Below are 18,116 nucleotides of genomic sequence, written 5' to 3' on the forward strand. Positions count from 1 at the left end.
TGTAAAACACAGTACATGTGAGAGTTGGCATATATAAATAACTGTGCATGAGAGCCACTGAATGAGTGAGTGGTTGTATCGATCATTGTGAACTTGTATCAGGGATTGTATAAGAGAGTAAATATGTGTTAGTATATGTTTCAATAAGTAAGGTGTGTTTAACTGTATAGTTGAAGAAATGGAGGTGAGATTGTTTCTTTGCATGACTGACTGGGTGTGTGAGTAACTCCATGGATGAGTGGCAGTGTGTGAGTGTCTGTATACACTGAGTGTATCTAAGGTTATATTAGAGTCTGAAGAGGTTTATCGTATTAGCACAAGAATGATGTCAAATGAGATGTCATCAGTGATGTCATCAGTGATGTCATTTGAGATGTCATCAGTGATGTCATCAGTGATGTCACTGACCATGTCATGAATGATGTAATATGTGACATGATCAGCAGTGGATTGCGGGTGCGCGATATATAGTTAGTGCAACTAACTATATATGGAATTTCAATGGTTTTGTGTGAGTAAAATAAGGTTTTTTAAATGCTAATTCCTAACTATATATGGTCTATAACCTATGGTTTTTTCAGTGAATTTTCAAGGTTTTGTAAATGCTAATTCCTAACTATATATGGTCTATAACCTATGGTTTTTTCAGTGAATTTCAATGGTTTTTTAATAGCAAATATCATAAGCTGTCGAATGTCAAGTACGTGGTAAGTGAAAACATTTTCGTGTTTATGCACACTGATCTGCTTTGAATGGTGCCCCCCCCCCTCATTTCTATTAGGAGTACTCTCTCTTTGCAGATAGTGAAAGGTAGTTAACGCAGGCCTTTGCCCCCATTGTAATCCGTCGTGCCTGCTTCTCTCTCCATTTGATTGATTGTTATCCAAGTATTTACTGTTTTAGAATTAGTTCTCTTTGGTTCATTCTCTATTTACAAACAAACACAGAGTCGCAATACTCTGTTTAGTCTTTGCAGATAACGAAAAATCGTGTAAAAAAAAAGAAAAGGAATCGAGCAAAATCAGTAGGCCACTAATGGGATCTCTTTTTGACCTCGCTAAAATAGAAACATTAGGAACAACCCCTCATGACAAATACAAAACTAGTGAGATGAACTGAACTCCACACAATGATGGCTGCAAAACAGCTCGGCTCCGCCACCCACCCCGCCCAAAATAACGATAAAGAACGGCTGCCATGATTGGTTGCGGAATGACCACGACGGAGCTACGAAATGGTGCTGCTCTCATGCTAACCCCAGCTTCAGTCTGAAACATCCAGAAACACTGTAGACTACCAATTCGATCAGTTCCGGTAGCGCCCCAATGTAACCCGGTAGAGAAGAACTAGCCCTCCCCTCTTTGACTGATGGTTCTTGTTGCCTGTCCCTTCTGTTGTCATTTAACAGAACTATTTAGCCTGCTGAAAGGGGTTGTGTTCCGACCGCTGGTTGGTGGAGACATTTTGACTATATTCTGTACCTGCGTTGTCGCGTAATGCGTCATATGACGCGCCGCGTTAGCGCATCCGGAAGTCATCCGGGGCGCGCAGCGCGTAACGTAAGCATAACAAGTCATGTGACTTGTTAATAAAACTTTTCATTGGTTCATTTTACTTTTCTTATTGTAATGATGAAAGGCTTGGTCATATGACCTAAAAATTACGCTTTTCATTACTTCCGAACATTATTTTTTCTTAAATATATGTTATAATGTTCCAGGCTAATGTACTTTCCCGGAAATTTTACAACTGTCCTGCAAGTAAAATATATTCTTTTTTCGAGAAAAAGAGCGTTTCTTCGTCCCATGACGGAGCCGTTGAGCAAAAGAGGGTCGACCTGCTGTCTTAGTCGCCGATACGCCTGAATATGAGATTCTTATCGATCACTTTATGTTGCAGGAATAGAAAACACAACAGCCCTTGACCATTTATCTTTACTGCGTTCCTTCGTATTATACCTTTTACCCTTCATGTAATTGGTCTGCTTTATTTCACTTGCCTTTTAATGATTCTAAAACAGTCACTATTATTAAAAACTTTACCAATGTATATACTACTACCATGTTTTCTTTTAAAAACCTTTATTGTGAAAATTTCATTATACAAATACGAGCCTATAACCACGTGGGCCTGCCACAGAGCAAACTGTAATCGTATATGATGAATAGACATTTACACTGTAGAGGAACGTAACGGGCGGGCCATTAGGTTGCAAGAACTAAGGTGTCTAACAGTTACGGAATCGGTGGACGTACATTTTATAATTAAAATACGACAGGGCCAGTTACAATAAAATTATCTAGATATACATTTGCGGGCAAGTACCATGGGTGACGTTAATTCGAACTTTCAACAGTACAGTAATCAATAACACATCAGAACTTAATATCAATAGGGATGTCGAAATATTCAATCAATTCTCGTCCCCGCCCGCCATGTGCTTCAAAACTGCATACGTATCTCGTGATTTCAAGGTTCTGCAACCAGTACACAACAAGGAGTTACGAGTCCCATTTATTCCGGCGCCATTTTGGGCGAGGACGGGCAGGTCCAGGATATAGTCAAAATGTCTCTACCAACCATCGACTATGATGATGTTCATATGCTGTATTTATTAGAGTAACACTCATCTGTCCACATGAAATTAATTTGCCACAATCTAAACATGTCATTTTAATCTTTCCAAAGTTCTTCTAAATATTTGGGACCGTTTCCCTTGCCTCTGAAGCTCTCAGTGCCACTTCTTTGATGAATGTACTAGCAGGTCAGGGGTTCTCCTCCAAATCTCTCTTTTATGCAGCACTATAATTAATTGGTGCCACCTCTCCATATGACGATGCATGGTATAGTTACCACAACTATATTTTTTTTCGGTTCCTCTGGAGAGTTCATCGTGGCAGATGAAGCGTGTAACGTACCGGGCATTTACCTTTTTTTGCATGTACAGGAAAGGAAAAAAAAATCGAGCGTCCGAGTTCTAAGGTGTCCCAGGGCCATTTTAGTGGACCAGGCCCAAATCCAAAGAACAGGCCGCCATTTTGAGAGTCCTCTTGCAGCCGCCTGTCGCTGTAGCATCAAGAGCAGCCGAAACTCAGCTGAATGGCAACTGAAACGGTAAAGGGGCGCCCCACTACAGCAGACGAGCCTCCACCTAGGAAGGCCCATTCACGCCGGCTCCCCCCCCCTTCGGGCACCCCACGCCGTTATTCGGAGCAGTATTGTAGGATGGCCACACCAGTGCGGCAACTTGCTAGACATCACCTCGGTGGTAACCGAATCTCAACGCCTTGTGGTGTCTCCTATTCAGAAAACATTGTTATGCTGCCTTCGACCTATTCGCCGCAAGTGCGCACACAACTCAACTGCATAGCTTGCTAGACACCACCTCGGTGCCATCCGGATCTTGGAATGTCAGCACCTTTTGGTGTCTTCTCTTCAGAAAATATTGTTGCGCTGCCTTTGGCCCCATTCGCACATCAGTCCGCTACTGACGCCATCTCACAGGCTAATGGGGCGCCCCACGCCGACTTTCAGCATTGTAGAATGACCACACCAGTACAGCAACTTGCTAGACATCACCTCGGTGCCATCCGGATCTCGGCGCCCCACTGCAGATGAAGTGCCTCTCAACTATGAAACCACCACGGTGACATCCGGATCTTGGCGCGTTGTGCTGCCTTCGGCCTATTCGCACATCGGTCCGCTACTGACGCCATCTCACAGGCTAATGGGGCGACCCACGCCGAGTTTCAGCATTGTAGGATGACCACACCAGTACAGCAACTTGCTAGACATCACCTCGGTGCCATCCGGATCTCGGCGCCCCACTGCAGATGAAGTGCCTCTCAACTATGAAACCACCACGGTGACATCCGGATCTTGGCGCGTTGTGCTGCCTTCGGCCTATTCGCACATCGGTCCGCTACTGACGCCATCTCACAGGCTAATGGGGCGACCCACGCCGAGTTTCAGCATTGTAGGATGACCACACCAGTACAGCAACTTGCTAGACATCACCTCAGTGCCATCCGAATCTTGGCATCTCAACGCCTAGTGGTATCTTCCATACAAAAAATATTGTTACGCTGCCTTTGGCCCCATTCGCACATCAGTCCGCAACTTAGACATCACCTCGGTGCCATCCGGATCTTGGCATCTCAGCGCCTTGTGGTGTCAGTCAGAAAATATTGTTGCGCTGCCTTTGGCCCCATTCGCACATCGGTCCGCTACTGACGCCATCTCACAGGCCAACGGGGCGCCCCACGCCGACTTTCAACATTGTAGGATGGCCACAGAAGTGCGACAACTTACTAGACACCACCTCGGTGCCATCCGGATCTTGGCGCGTTGTGCTGCCTTCGGCCTATTCGCACATCGGTCCGCTACTGACGCAAACTCACAGGCCAACGGGGCGCCCCACGCCGACTTTCAGCATTGTAGGATGGCCACACCAGTGCTGCAACTTGCTGGACACCACCTCGGTGCCATCCGGATCTTGGCGCGTTGTATTGCCTTCGGCCTATTCGCACATCGGTCCGCTACTGACGCCGCCTCACGTGCCAACGTATTTTCTCCGCATTTTATACCCTATGCCGCATAACAGGTCATGTGACTTGTTTATAAAACTTTTCATTGGTTCATTTTACTTTTGGTTTCCTAATGATGGAAGGCTTGATCATATGACCTAAAAACAACACTTTTCATTGGATGAAAACTTTTTTTTTCCCCCAAACGATGAAAGCCCCACCTTTTTTCTGGATGTTTCAGACTAAACTGGCGTCAGCATGAGAGCACCACCATCTCGTAGCTCCGTCGTGGTCATTCCGCGAGCAATCATGGCAGCCGCTCCCCACCAGAAGCCTGCAGGAGTCGGGGCCCCCAAAACTTTTGATGAATTCTCAAGGCGGAGGGGACGCTTTCGAGAATGGGGTCCAAGACCTAGCAGACAAGCGTCCGATTTCCAAGAAGTCCCAGGGCCATTTCAGTGGACCACGCCCAAAAAGGAAAGAGCCTGCCGCCATTTTGAGAGTCCTGTGGCAGCCGCCTATCGCTGCACCGCAAGAGTGGGCGCAACTCAGCTGAATGGCGGATTTTGACACAGTGGACCAAAAGCGGACGGAATGGCAACTGAAACGGTAAAGGGGCGCCCCACTAAAACAGATGAGACTCCACCTGGAGAGGCCCGTTCACGCCGCCTCCCCCGGGGCGCCCCACGCCGTTATTCGGAGCAGCATTGTAGGATACCAAAACCAGTGCGGCAACTTACTGGACATCACCTTGGTGCCATCGTTCTGCTGCCTTGGAACTATTCGCACAACAGTTTGCTACTGATGACCCACCCCCCGCGACGCCCCACGCCGTTATTTGCTGGGTGGCAACTTACTAGACATCACTTTCGTGTCATCTAGATTTCGGCGCGTTCTGCTGCCTTGGAACTATTCGCACAACAGTTTGCTACTGATGACCCACCCCCCGCGACGCCCCACGCCGGAAATCTGGACGTTGTGCTGCGTTGGGACTATTCGCACAGCCGACCGCTACTTCGTTGTTTTTCCCTAAAAATGTTTATATGTTATTACTATTTTTGTTTTCTTGTATATATTTATAAATTATTAAAGTTTTATAATCTTACTACTTTGTCGGAGTGCTATATATTTTTAATGTGACACATAATTGTAAAAACTTTGATGTACAAAGAGTCATCCCTGGAATCTTCCGCTTCACGCTCGGTCCCCTCCCCAATCACAATACAGGATGGTTTTCAGATAATAGCAACGCTTCTGCTGTGACGGATCTCATCGAGTGTGGGCCTTGATCTACTATAACTCCTTTGAAGAGGGGTGATTCTTTACAGCTGTGGCCATAAACTACATCTGCAGGGCTACCTGATAGCCTAGGACCGGCCTGGACAATCGGACACAGAGGAAAAGGAGTGTCAGAGGGTGCGGTAGTGAATAGGGCGAAAGGGAGGTGTCGGGCGGGCACAGGGTGTGATTCTCAGGGAAGAGCAGCGCAGATGGGGGGAGGTTTATTACCCATGCATAAGACAGAGAGCGGGGGTGACCACTGCCTGGGTGAGATGCTTGCGAGGGTGGGGAGCCATACTAAGGATCGACAGCGTGCACAGAGTGGGTCTGGTCAAGGCATCTAAAATGGCTGCCGTGCACGACAAAAGTGTGGCATTTGAAAAAAGACAAGATGGCGCACACAATGTTTTTCAACAATTCCTGATTTCCTTCGAATCGAACGTTAACAGACGTTGGGGCATATTACCAAAGTTAAGCGATATTTATCCCTAACGATGCATTGCAAAGATTTTTTTACCGTCAGAAATTATCGCAGATAAACCTTGCTATTATCAAGGTTTATCGCAAATACGATAAAAAACGACCGCAATGCATTAATATCGCTGAAAACTCAGCGATATTCATGCATTACCGAGCTAATGCTCTTAGCCATGTTATCCACCTCCCATTGGATAACATGGCTAAGAACTGCTCAGGGCAGCTGTTACTTTTTGGAGATATTCGCGCTTATCTCGAATATTTCCAAAAGTTGATAATAGGAGATAGCGATGTTAGCGACTGTTTCCAGTCGCTAACATCTTGGCATGCCCACTTTGCATGTCATTAGTGATAAATATCACTCACATGCAAAGTGGGACCCAAGATGGTCGCTATCTCCTACTAGCCGTCGCTAACTGGTGTTAGCAACAGCTAGGTAATACAGATATAATTTTATCTCCGCGAAGCGGAGCGCTGTTACAGATATATATCTTGTTTTTGAACGTTAATTTCTCAAAATGCACTGAAGCACATATATTGAGACATAGCAAAGGCACATCGGGCTACCAGTCCCTAGGAGATAGCGATGTTAGCGACTGTTTCCAGTCGCTAACATCTTGGCATGCCCACTTTGCATGTCATTAGTGATAAATATCACTCACATGCAAAGTGGGACCCAAGATGGTCGCTATCTCCTACTAGCCGTCGCTAACTGGTGTTAGCAACAGCTAGGTAATACAGATATAATTTTATCTCCGCGAAGCGGAGCGCTGTTACAGATATATATCTTGTTTTTGAACGTTAATTTCTCAAAATGCACTGAAGCACATATATTGAGACATAGCAAAGGCACATCGGGCTACCAGTCCCTAGGAGATAGCGATGTTAGCGACTGTTTCCAGTCGCTAACATCTTGGCATGCCCACTTTGCATGTCATTAGTGATAAATATCACTCACATGCAAAGTGGGACCCAAGATGGTCGCTATCTCCTACTAGCCATCGCTAACTGGTGTTAGCAACAGCTAGGTAATACAGATATAATTTTATCTCCGCGAAGCGGAGCGCTGTTACAGATATATATCTTGTTTTTGAACGTTAATTTCTCAAAATGCACTGAAGCACATATATTGAGACATAGCAAAGGCACATCGGGCTACCAGTCCCTAATATTTTACCAAGTTTCGTGCAAATCCATTCAGCCGTTCGATTATTATTATTATTATTATTTTTTGCCCCGCGGGGCCCTTTTAAAACCTCCACATCAAACCTAGGGGGTCAGCGAGGATCTACTATGCCCCCTTATGGTCATTTGCCCCTTCGCTTTGGCCTCCTCTTGTCTCTCGATCCTACCGAGAGACAAGATGGCGGCCGCTACGTACTGTTTGGAATGTTTACAGACACCGGAGAGCCAATCAGCTTCGCTTCGCAAAGCTCCGTAACGCGAAAAGTACGCGAAGCGGTGCGCTGTTACAGATATATATCTTTTTTTGAACGTTAATTTCTCAAAATCCACTGAAGCACATATATTGAGACCTAGCAAAGGCACATCGGGCTACCAGTCCCTACAATTTTGCCAAGTTTCGTGCAAATCCATTCAGCCGTTCGATTATTATTATTATTTTTTTTTTTTGCCCCGCGGGGCCCTTTTAAAACCTCCACATCAAACCTAGGGGGTCAGCGAGGATCTACTATTCCCCCTTATGGTCATTTGCCCCTTCGCTTTGGCCTCCTCTTGTCTCTCGATCCTACCGAGAGACAAGATGGCGGCCGCTACGGACTGTTTGGAATGTTGACAGACGCCAGAGAACCAATCAGCTTCGCTTCACAAAGCTCCGTTGCGCGAAAAGTACGCGTCCTGGGCCGCTGCCCGGTCCGCTGTTACAGATATATATCTTTTTTTAAACGTTAATTTCTCAAAATCCACTGGAGCACATATATTGAGACCTACAAAAGGCACATCGGGCTACCAGTCCCTACAATTTTGCCAAGTTTCGTGCAAATCCATTCAGCCGTTCGGGCTAAAAGTGAGGCCAACCGCCCTATGGAAAACTCAATGTTAAAAACACGTTTTGGGACCCCCCTTTTTTCTCGGCCCCCACTGGACGAACCCCCCCCAAATTTTCAAGTGCTGCTCAGAAACAAAATGTGCCATTTTCCTGAAAATTTCAGCCAATTCCATCCACAAACGCCAAAGTTATTAGACATAGAATTTTCAAAAAACCCATAGAGAAAAAATCCTAACTATATATACCTACTGGCGACCGCCAGTAGGTAATATATATATATATATATATATATATATATATATACATATATGTATATTCCACAGCAGGATCTTAGGAGTACCACCATCAAAAGAAAGGCGCAACACCAGGAAACAGACTCCAAAGGCGAAGATGAGAGTTAAATTATGATTTATTCAAGCATCAAGAGTCAAATGACGTGTTTCGGCCGCCAGACATGCGGCCTTGATCAATAGCACTGTACTGGTGAATGAGTGGTATATATACATATATGTGAGTGAGTGCCAGTGTTTTTTACTATGTTCATTGTAATGACTGAGTAGTTTTGCAGTGTGTGACCGTGGGCAAGGCGCAGTAAAGCACATGTGTGACATCACGTTTTACTTCAGTTAGTAACGCCAGTGTAAACAGACTATAAAACTGCCAACCATCTGATGAAGCAGGCAGGTGATTGCCACAGTCCTCCCGCACATGCAACGTGGCAGCTGGTACAAGAGCATATGGCGTCCCCAGATGCAGCCAACTGATTGTGTAAGTACACATTAAAATGGAAAGCGTGCCCCTCGTAAGCAATCATAATAGTATTACTGATTGCTCACAACTAGAAACGCGAGGCCTAGCCCAATAGTGTGTGTGGTTAGTAAACCAGACCGTAACTCCCTGCTCTCGGCGCGTCTCATGAAGCACAAAGTGAAAGCGCTGCATGTAAACAAAGGCTAGTGATAAGATGTGCACGTCTACCCCCGGTACAGTAAAAATGCAAACAAACTAAATGACTGCATGAATGCAAAACAAAACTGCCACTTAATACAATAAAAGTTGAAAGTGTGAGTGAGGGTGAAATGTGCACATGGGCGTGTATATACATGTTGAGGAAGGCGTGAGTGCGCATATAAGTAAAAATATATAAGTGTGGTGTTTGTACCTCCTCAAGAGCATTTGAGTGACATAAAAATGCATAGAATGTACTATGAAAAAATGTGTGAAAGCGCAGGAAATATTCTAAAGTCTACCAGTGCTGTTCAAAGTATGCCTTGCAATGAAGCAATGGGTGTATAGCACAGCGTATTGAGAAAAAGTGACATTCTAATTCATAGTCATACGCAAACATGGTCTAAATACATGTATTGCTATTCCTGCTGCAGCATTTGTTTAATGCCTGTAGTGCCTATGCTTAAAGACCGACTATAGACAACCAAAATGACAGCATGAATACTGGGTGTTCTCTTCGTGGTCGCACATAGCCTGATGACAGGAAACCCAACTCCATGTGAATACTGAGAGTGCACAGGTAGAGCCTTATATTAACAGTGAAATATATATAGGTGATTACATTAATATACAGTTACAATGCGATGGTATGATCACTAAGGGTGTGAATGCAATGCTATGTTACAGGAAATGGTGCAGATCCTCTGTGGTGTTGAGACCAGCGGGCGCCTTGGTGTTAAATTGAAGGATATATCTACTCACCAATTGCCTCAAAAACTTCTCCCTATTACCACTCCATCTAAGCGGTGGGACGCAATCAATGACTGAATAATGGAGGTGCTCGGGATTGCTATTATGCACCTCCTTATAATGCCTGGCTACGGGGAAGGCGGGTCATTGTTGACTATCGCTCTGAGGTGCTGGAGAATTCGCAGGTGCACTTGCAATTTAGTGCTCCCGATGTAACGCAGCCCATAGTTACATTCGAGCATGTACACCGCAAATTCCGTCTGCAAGTGAGTCTATGTCTGATGGTAAGTGGCGCGTGTCTAAAGGCTGAGTCTACCTTCGTGATGTTCTTACCAAACGTGCATGCCCTGCAACTCTGGCATTTGACAAAACCCTTTCTGTCTGCTAGCCAATTCTGTGATGTGGCGATCTCCGGACTGTTTCTGACTATTGCATCCCTCATGGAAAAAGCTCTTCTGTATGTGATGTCAGGTTTGTGGGCTACTGCAAGTCCTAGTGCAGGATCTGATCAGATGATACCCCAATGCTTGTTGATTACTGCTCTGATAGCTCTTTCCTCAGTGTTGTGCATTATAATCAATCTCGGGGTGACTAGGCTATTTGCCTCCCTTAGTATGTTGGTCGCACTGGTGACCTCAGGGGTGGATAGGACCACTAACAATTCCTCCCTAGGGATGGCATTAGCTCTGACAATGGTTTTACGTATGACAGCCGCTAAGTAACCGCGTACCTTGAATCTTTTGGCTGCTTCCCCCGGCACTCAAGGAGATCTTCATGGGTACTGCAAATTCTGGCCAATCGTAACATCTCCCCATAGGGAATGCTGGTCATGAGGTGCCTAGGGTGAAAGCTGGAGGTGTGCAGTGTGGAGTTTCCTGCAGTAAGTTTACGATGGAGCTTGGAATGCAAAGTGCCTATGGCGATGTACAAACTGACGTCCAAGAATTCTGTAGAGGTGACACTAATGTTAGCATTGAATTCCAAATTAAGATCATTGGCATTGATCTCATTAATGAAAATGCTAGCACTGTTAACATCACCTCGCCAAATCAAAAAGACGTTGTCTATGTAACGCAGCCAAGACACAATGTTGTTATTGAAAGCTGTCTGGTGCTTGACCATGAGAACCCGCTCCTCCCACCAGCCAACATGTAAACATGCGTAGCTGGGCGAGAAGCAGGCTCCCATGGCCACGCCCCTGAGTTGCTGGTATCCCTACCTATTGAACATGAAAAAATTATGTTTGAGACACCAGTCAATTAGAAACAAAATGAGTTTGTTGTGGTTGAGACAATTGATGGGTCTTTTACCCAAGAAGTATTTGCATGCTGCTAGGCTACCATGGTGACGTATGCTGGTATACAGCGATGTAATGTCCATGGAAATTAGCAAATAATCCTCGTGCCATGGTATGTCCTTAACGTTGAGCAAGAAATCACTTGTGTCTCTGAGGTAGGTTATCTGTCTGGATACAAGATCTTGGAGAAATAAATCCACATACTTGGAAATATTTTCGCAGGTGCTTTTTCTGGCCGAGATGATGGGTCGACCAGGAATGGGGGTCACGTTTTTGTGCACTTTTGGCAGAAAGTAAAGGATAGGGAGGACTCGAGTCTCAATGTTAAGGAATGCACATTCTTCTTTGCTCAACTGGCCCTGAGATCTGAACTCGTTGGGGTGTTTCCTGAGTTCCTTATTACTGCCAGCCATTTCATTGTGGTTAGAGAGCCTGTAGCAAAGGTTATCACTCAGATGTCTGTTAGCTTCTTCCAGATACAAATTGAGTGGCCACAGCACAATGTTCCCTTCTTTATCCGCCTTGTTGATGATGACTTCATTATTACTTTGTCGTTTTTTCATAAGTTCATTGTATTTGAGACTCTGCATGCGTTTTCCGGTCGCCTGCCTCCTGGTTTTGAGGTGTAGCGCCTTGAGCTCATCAATGCTGACATCACTGTATATGTCAATCGCATCCCTCCGCATCATGGGGGTAAAGGTGGAGTGCAGCTTGAAAGGTCTAGGGATTCGGCATGAACTCTTAATACCCTCATCATGTAGAAGCTGTTGAGTAGGTCTCGGTGTACAAGGCACCGCTAGTTCACCCAAGATGCGCAGTGTCAGGATGTCCGCCACCGTGAATGGTTGCTCAACTGTTTGACCAGCGGGTGCAGTGTCGGTAGTGGTGGCATTGCTTTGTTTGAGTTTCAAAAATGTAATCAATTTTAATTTCCTAATGAATTTGAAGACGTCAATCCGGGTGTTACTGTAATCAAATGAGCTTTCAGGGCAAAAGTTGAGGCCCAACATGAGGAGCTGTTTTTCCGCTTCAGTTAGATCCATTGTGCTCAAGTTTATAATAGTCTTGGTATCATTCCTCATTTCTTTCTCCAATTGCCTCTTCTTTTGTTCATTTGCTTTGGCTTTTCTGAGTTTTCGCCTTTCCCGCCTCCTTCGATTGCGTCGGTGTTTGTTTTCCTTGGCGGCCTTGGCATGAGGCTCTGGTGCCGGTTGTAGACTAAAAAATAAATCTCTTCTCCTGGGCTGGGGTTTACTCTGCCGGGCATGCTGCTCCTACTCCATCTGTCCTCGTCATCTGAATCTGCTCCACTCTCTGCCAAGAAACTCATATCAGATAGGGATGAAGAATCAACGTCCTCAGTATTGCCTGCTGGTGGCTTAGGCTGCCCCTGTTGATTTTGTTTATTCATACGCTGTGTTCTGATGGAGTCGTATATCCTGGTGAACGTGAAAATTTGTCCGCATTCATAGTCTGTTTTGTCAAGAACAAATTTGAACACTTTGCGTGCTTTGATAGTGTACTCATGCTTCATGAGGCGTATCTTGATCTCATCTCTGCTCTTAGAGATGGCATCCTTTTGGTTCATGGCATTCAACTTGTCATTCAGAAAGTCAATCTCTCTTTGTAAGTTGGCCCTATTAATTTCTGCATACTTGATTATTATGACTAAATGCATTGAGGCCTCTAGATTGCTTGTGGTCCATTATTTCAGCATGTCTGGGTTAGGTTGCTTAAAGCTGGGCGCCAGCATTATTCTCAGTTCTCGGGGGACCCGTTCTGCCTTTCTATAATTTTGCAAAGATTTTGCCTCCCACCACATGGTGATTTCTGTGCGCATGAGTTTTTCAAGTGTTTTGAGTTTTGCCTTGTAACTGTCATCAGTTGTACCTGTATTTGCTTCTGCGCTTCTGGCAAGACTCAGTACATTCGGTAAATTATCAAAAAGTGCTTCAGCGGCTGCTTCCCTCTCTTGCAGGGCTTCGTTTGACATGATGATATAAAAAGTCTATATGTATCAATCCCCTAGATATAACAAACATGTTCTTAGTATATCTGTGGGCTATAACTTGCTCCTCTTCTGACCTGACTTAAGCTGTGCTGCTGCTCGTACTCACCGCCGGGTGTGTGGAGACGTCTGGCCGGGTCCTCCGACTCGTCCTTCACCTCCTACTCGATGGGCATTCAAGTAATGCAAGGATATAGCTGTCAGGGGGCCGTGGTTAGTTGCTTCTCCTCCCGGAGCTTATGTCGAATTTGGCTTATGAAAACCACGCTGGCCCAGTAGTTCTTTGCGAAGAGGGGGTTTGTGAAGCAGAGACAGCCATACTCTGCACATTATTCCACAGCAGGATCCCAGGGGTACCACCATTGAAAGAAAGGCACAACACCAGGAAAACGACTCCAAAGGCAAAGTTGAGAGTTAAATGATGATTTATTCAAGCATCAAGTGTCCACATGACGCGTTCCGACCGCCAGACATGCGGTCTTGATCACATAGCGCTGTACTGGTGAATGAGTGGTGTATATATACATATATGTGAGTGGCAGTGTTTTTACTATGTTCATTGTAATGACTGAGTAGTTTTGCAGCGTGTGACTGTGGGCAAGACGCAGTAAAGCACATGTGTGACATCACGTTTTACATCAGTTAGTAACGCCAGTGTAAACAGACTATAAAACTGCCAACTATCCGATGAAGCCGGTGATTGCCTCAGTCTTCCTGCACATGCAACGTGGCAGCTGGTACAAGAGCATATGGCGTCCCCAGATGCAGCCAACCAATCGTGTAAGTACACATTAAAATGGAAAGTGTGCCCCTCGTAAGCAATCACGTTAGTATTACCAATTGCTCACAACTAGAAACGTGAGACCTAGCCCAACAGTGTGTGTGGTTAGTAAAAAAGACCGGAACTCCCTGCTCTCGGCGCGTCTCATGAAGCACAAAGTGAAAGCGCTGCATGTAAACAAAGGCTAGTGATAAGATGTGCACGTCTAGCCCCGGTTCAGTAAAAATGCAAACAAACTAAATAACTGCATATATATATATTTAAATATATCCAAAATATCACATCCCAGTCATACCCCCATCCTCTCTGTATGCGGTGCGTGGTCGGGTGTGAGAGAACCCGCAAATATCAAATCCAGAACTTTGTAAATATACAAAGAAACACACATGATTGAAGAATTTAATGTGCAGGCAGTGAAACAGTCAACACATTTTGAGAACACAAGCTCTCTTGGTCGAATTGTAACAAAAATAATGTTTGTTCTAAAAACGCATTGAGTGTTTCACTACCTGCACATTAAATTCGTGAAGATCACCACGTCTAGAGAGCGTGTGTATTTCTTCATATATTTACAAAGTTCTGGACTTGAGAAAAAAAATATAGACAGATAGATAGACAGATAGATAGATAGATATATAGATATAGAAATATATATACATATATATGTATACACAAACATATGAAATGTAACACAATTATTAAAAATATATTTTTTACATAATATTATATTTTTGTTTATATATATATATATATATATATATATATATATATATATATATATTTTCAAGCTCCCAAACACCGGTATCACAAGTCACTCGAGTGGCGGGTGCTGTTACCGTGGCAGTGACCCATGGAAATCATGACGGCTCCACTCCTTCAATTACACCCATCCGGGTTAGAAGAAAACAGCACTCACGGGGTTTTAGCTTCAGCAGAGGTTTATTCCAAAAACAAACGCGTTTTGGGACACAATCCCTTCGTCAGTGTTTACCTGACAAAGGGATTGTGTCTTGAAACACGTTTGTTTTTGGAATAAACCTCTGCTGAAGCTAAAACCCTGTGAGTGCTGTTTTCTTCTAACCCGGATGGGTGTAATTGAAGGAGTGGAGCCGTCATATATATATATATATATATAGTTATTTAACCAATATTAGGAAAAGCACATCAGTAGGGAAAACGTTCAGAAGGGTTACATTTACTATTTCCACTCCAGTCTGTGAAACAATAGGGAAAGCATCATACTACGGAGGGGTTACATTTACTATTCACCCTGCAGTTTGTGCAACAGTAGTGAAAGCATTAGACTTCGGAGAGGTTAAACTTACTTTTCCCACTCCAGTATGTGTAACAGTAGGGAAAGCTATGGACTTTGGGGGAGTAAGATTTACTGTTCCCATTCCAGTATGTTTAACAGTAGGGAAAGCGTTGGACTTTAGGTGGAGATAGATTTACTGTTCCCACTCCAGTCTGTGCAACATTAGGGAAAGCGTTGGAATTCGGAGAGGTTACATTTACTATTCATACTCAAGTCTGTGCAACAGTATGGTAATTGTTGGATGTCGGAAGGGTAGATTTACTATTCCCACTTCAATCTGTGCACTCCAATCTGTGCAACACTAGGGAAAGTGTTGGACTTTAGAGGGGAGAAATTTACTGTTTCTACTTCAGTCTGTGCAAAATGAAGGAACGTGTGTCACCAACTAAACCACCTGCCAAATCCACAAACCACCTCCCTCTAGCACTAAATGCATGTCCAACTGAATCCCAAACACCTTCAGTTCCCATTCCACTTAATACATTATGCTTGTCAGTAATATTCTTTATATTCTTATGTACTTCTGTATTGTCCTTACTTTTGTCTGGGATGTAAGTAAAACACTGTTGAACCTTCAACATCCAGCAGACTCCGCCCTCCTTTGCGAGCAAAATGTCTAACGCAAGACAGTTCTGCAAAACCATACCCTTAATAGCAACCATCTCAGTATTTACAAGGAAGAAAGCTCCAGCCATAATAGTAGATAATGTATCAACTACAGTGCAAAGTTTTCTGATTGTAATGTCATTCAATACCCCCCCTACATTTGGAATGATTGTGCTAAAAATATCTCCCACAATTTCTCCAGCACTGGCCCCTCAGTTGGACCTAGATTTTTCCTTCCAAACAGGATGATTAAAATTCTATACATGATAAATCTTTGAAAGCACTACTGCTATATCAAATGTACCATACCATTTGTTCAGCAACTCAAAATAAGCATATTTGCCACAGATAAAATAAACCCCCGGGAAGCACAAGGTCAGTTGCATCCAAGAACAGTTTTCAAGATCCTCAAACCTCAAAGGCATGATCACACTCATTTTCCCCTAAAGGAATAGTATTGTATTCATTCTTATCATTGTGTATGCACACTTTTCCTTGGTGTTGCCAATCTAATGTCAATGCTACAGTATTCTCTGCTGCTTGATAATCTTCCTGTGACCAACTTGTAACACAGATTCCTTTAGCTGCATTTTCTTTACTGCTCTATAGCTATCAACTACCTGATCTAAGAAGTTATTTTCAATGTCAGTAAGAGCACAGGTCAAATTTTACCTATGTGCATAAGCAGTATCTAACGTTTCAATCGCAGCAAAATACCTACTAACAGTTTTAGCAACCTGAGCATATGAATGTCCAATTAAATATTTCAACAGGTGGACTGTTGAATAAACCAAATCATAATTAGAATAATAGTAGTGAAAGATAACCTTTCCATAGAAATCAACAAATAGGATAGTGCATAAAAACATGACAAACCCTTGCTTCTATTGTGTTAACATACTCGTAAAGTAGATTAGAATAAACATTTGGGGGCTCATTACGGTGTCATAAACCTCATGTGATACCATACACCTCAGTTTGGGATCCACACTAGACTATAACAGCAAAGAAGGTCTTCGCATTATGTACGCCATATATATTCTATATATTCTAAGTAGAGAGATAACGGCCATAGTGCAAGCCTTCTATCACACCATATGCAACTTCACCACTGATTTCGTGGCCACATTTTTCGCATCAAAACATAAAACGAGATGGTAGGTTTTAAAAAATAATTTTACACATTGTTCGTTCATTTTGGAGGGTGTATTCCACTCGCAGCAGGGGTGGTGACACTTACCAGGTATACTACCTTTGGTAGACTGACCAGAAGATAGTTTAACTAATATACTGTTGTTTGGGCCAAGGGTTGACACATCGTTGAGACACCATGGCATGACCTCCCTCGGGCTAGACTCCCTACGTAGTGAGGCTTAGAGGATGGTGCTGTGAAGAAAATGTACCATACTCTACTGTTACTAGGAGCATTTTGAGTGTGTGAGAAGGATGAGGGGGCAAGCAGTGTTCACAGTTACATATGTATAGCTTTTGACTATATATCATTGTACCCCTTCAATCAGAGTACTTGTAAAGCGCGCTACTTACCCGTGAGGGTCTCAAGGCGCTGAGGGGAGGGGGTGCCGTTACTGCTCGAAGAGCCAGGTCTTGAGGAGTCTTCTGAAGGTGAGTAGGTCTTGGGTATGCCATAGGTGGGTAGGGAGGGTGTTCCAGGTCTTGGCGGTGAGGTAGGAGAAGGATCTGCCACCGGAGGTTGTTCGTTGGATGCGGGGGACATCGGCGAGGGCGAGGCTGGCGGAGCGGAGCTGGCGGGTCGGGGTGTAGAAGTTGAGTCTGCTGTTCAAGTAGGCTGGTCCAGCGTTGTGGAGTGCTTTGTGTGCATGTGTGACAAGCTTGAAGGTGATCCTCTTGTCGACAGGGAGCCAGGGTAGGTCTCTCAGGTGGGGGGTGATGTGGCTGCGGCGGGGGACATTGGCGATCAGTCGGGCAGAGGCGTTTTGGATGCGTTGTAGTCGTCGTAGTTGTTTGGCTGAGATTCCTGCATAGAGTGTGTTGCTGTAATCCAGTCTGCTGCTGACGAGGGCCTGTGTCACCATTCTTCTTGTTTCGCTCGGGATCCACTTGTAGATCCTGCGGAGCATGCGGAGGGTATTGTAACAGG

The 18,116-nt window shown here is 44.4% G+C and overlaps 1 protein-coding gene across 1 annotated transcript in view; it reads right to left on the reverse strand.

Annotated features, from left to right (window-relative positions):
• The window catches only part of LOC144784001 (uncharacterized), a 1,599,281-nt gene extending 1,585,475 nt beyond the window's left edge, over window positions 1-13,806 (reverse strand). Inside the window, exon 1 of the mRNA XM_078662713.1 lies at window positions 13,405-13,806. The gene's annotated coding sequence lies outside the window, so the exon portion shown is untranslated. The remainder of the gene's footprint in view (window positions 1-13,404) is intronic.
• Between the last annotated feature and the right edge of the window lie 4,310 nt (window positions 13,807-18,116).

Source organism: Lissotriton helveticus, chromosome 10, assembly GCF_964261635.1.
Source record: "Lissotriton helveticus chromosome 10, aLisHel1.1, whole genome shotgun sequence".
In the NCBI taxonomy this organism is placed as follows: Eukaryota; Metazoa; Chordata; class Amphibia; order Caudata; family Salamandridae; genus Lissotriton; species Lissotriton helveticus.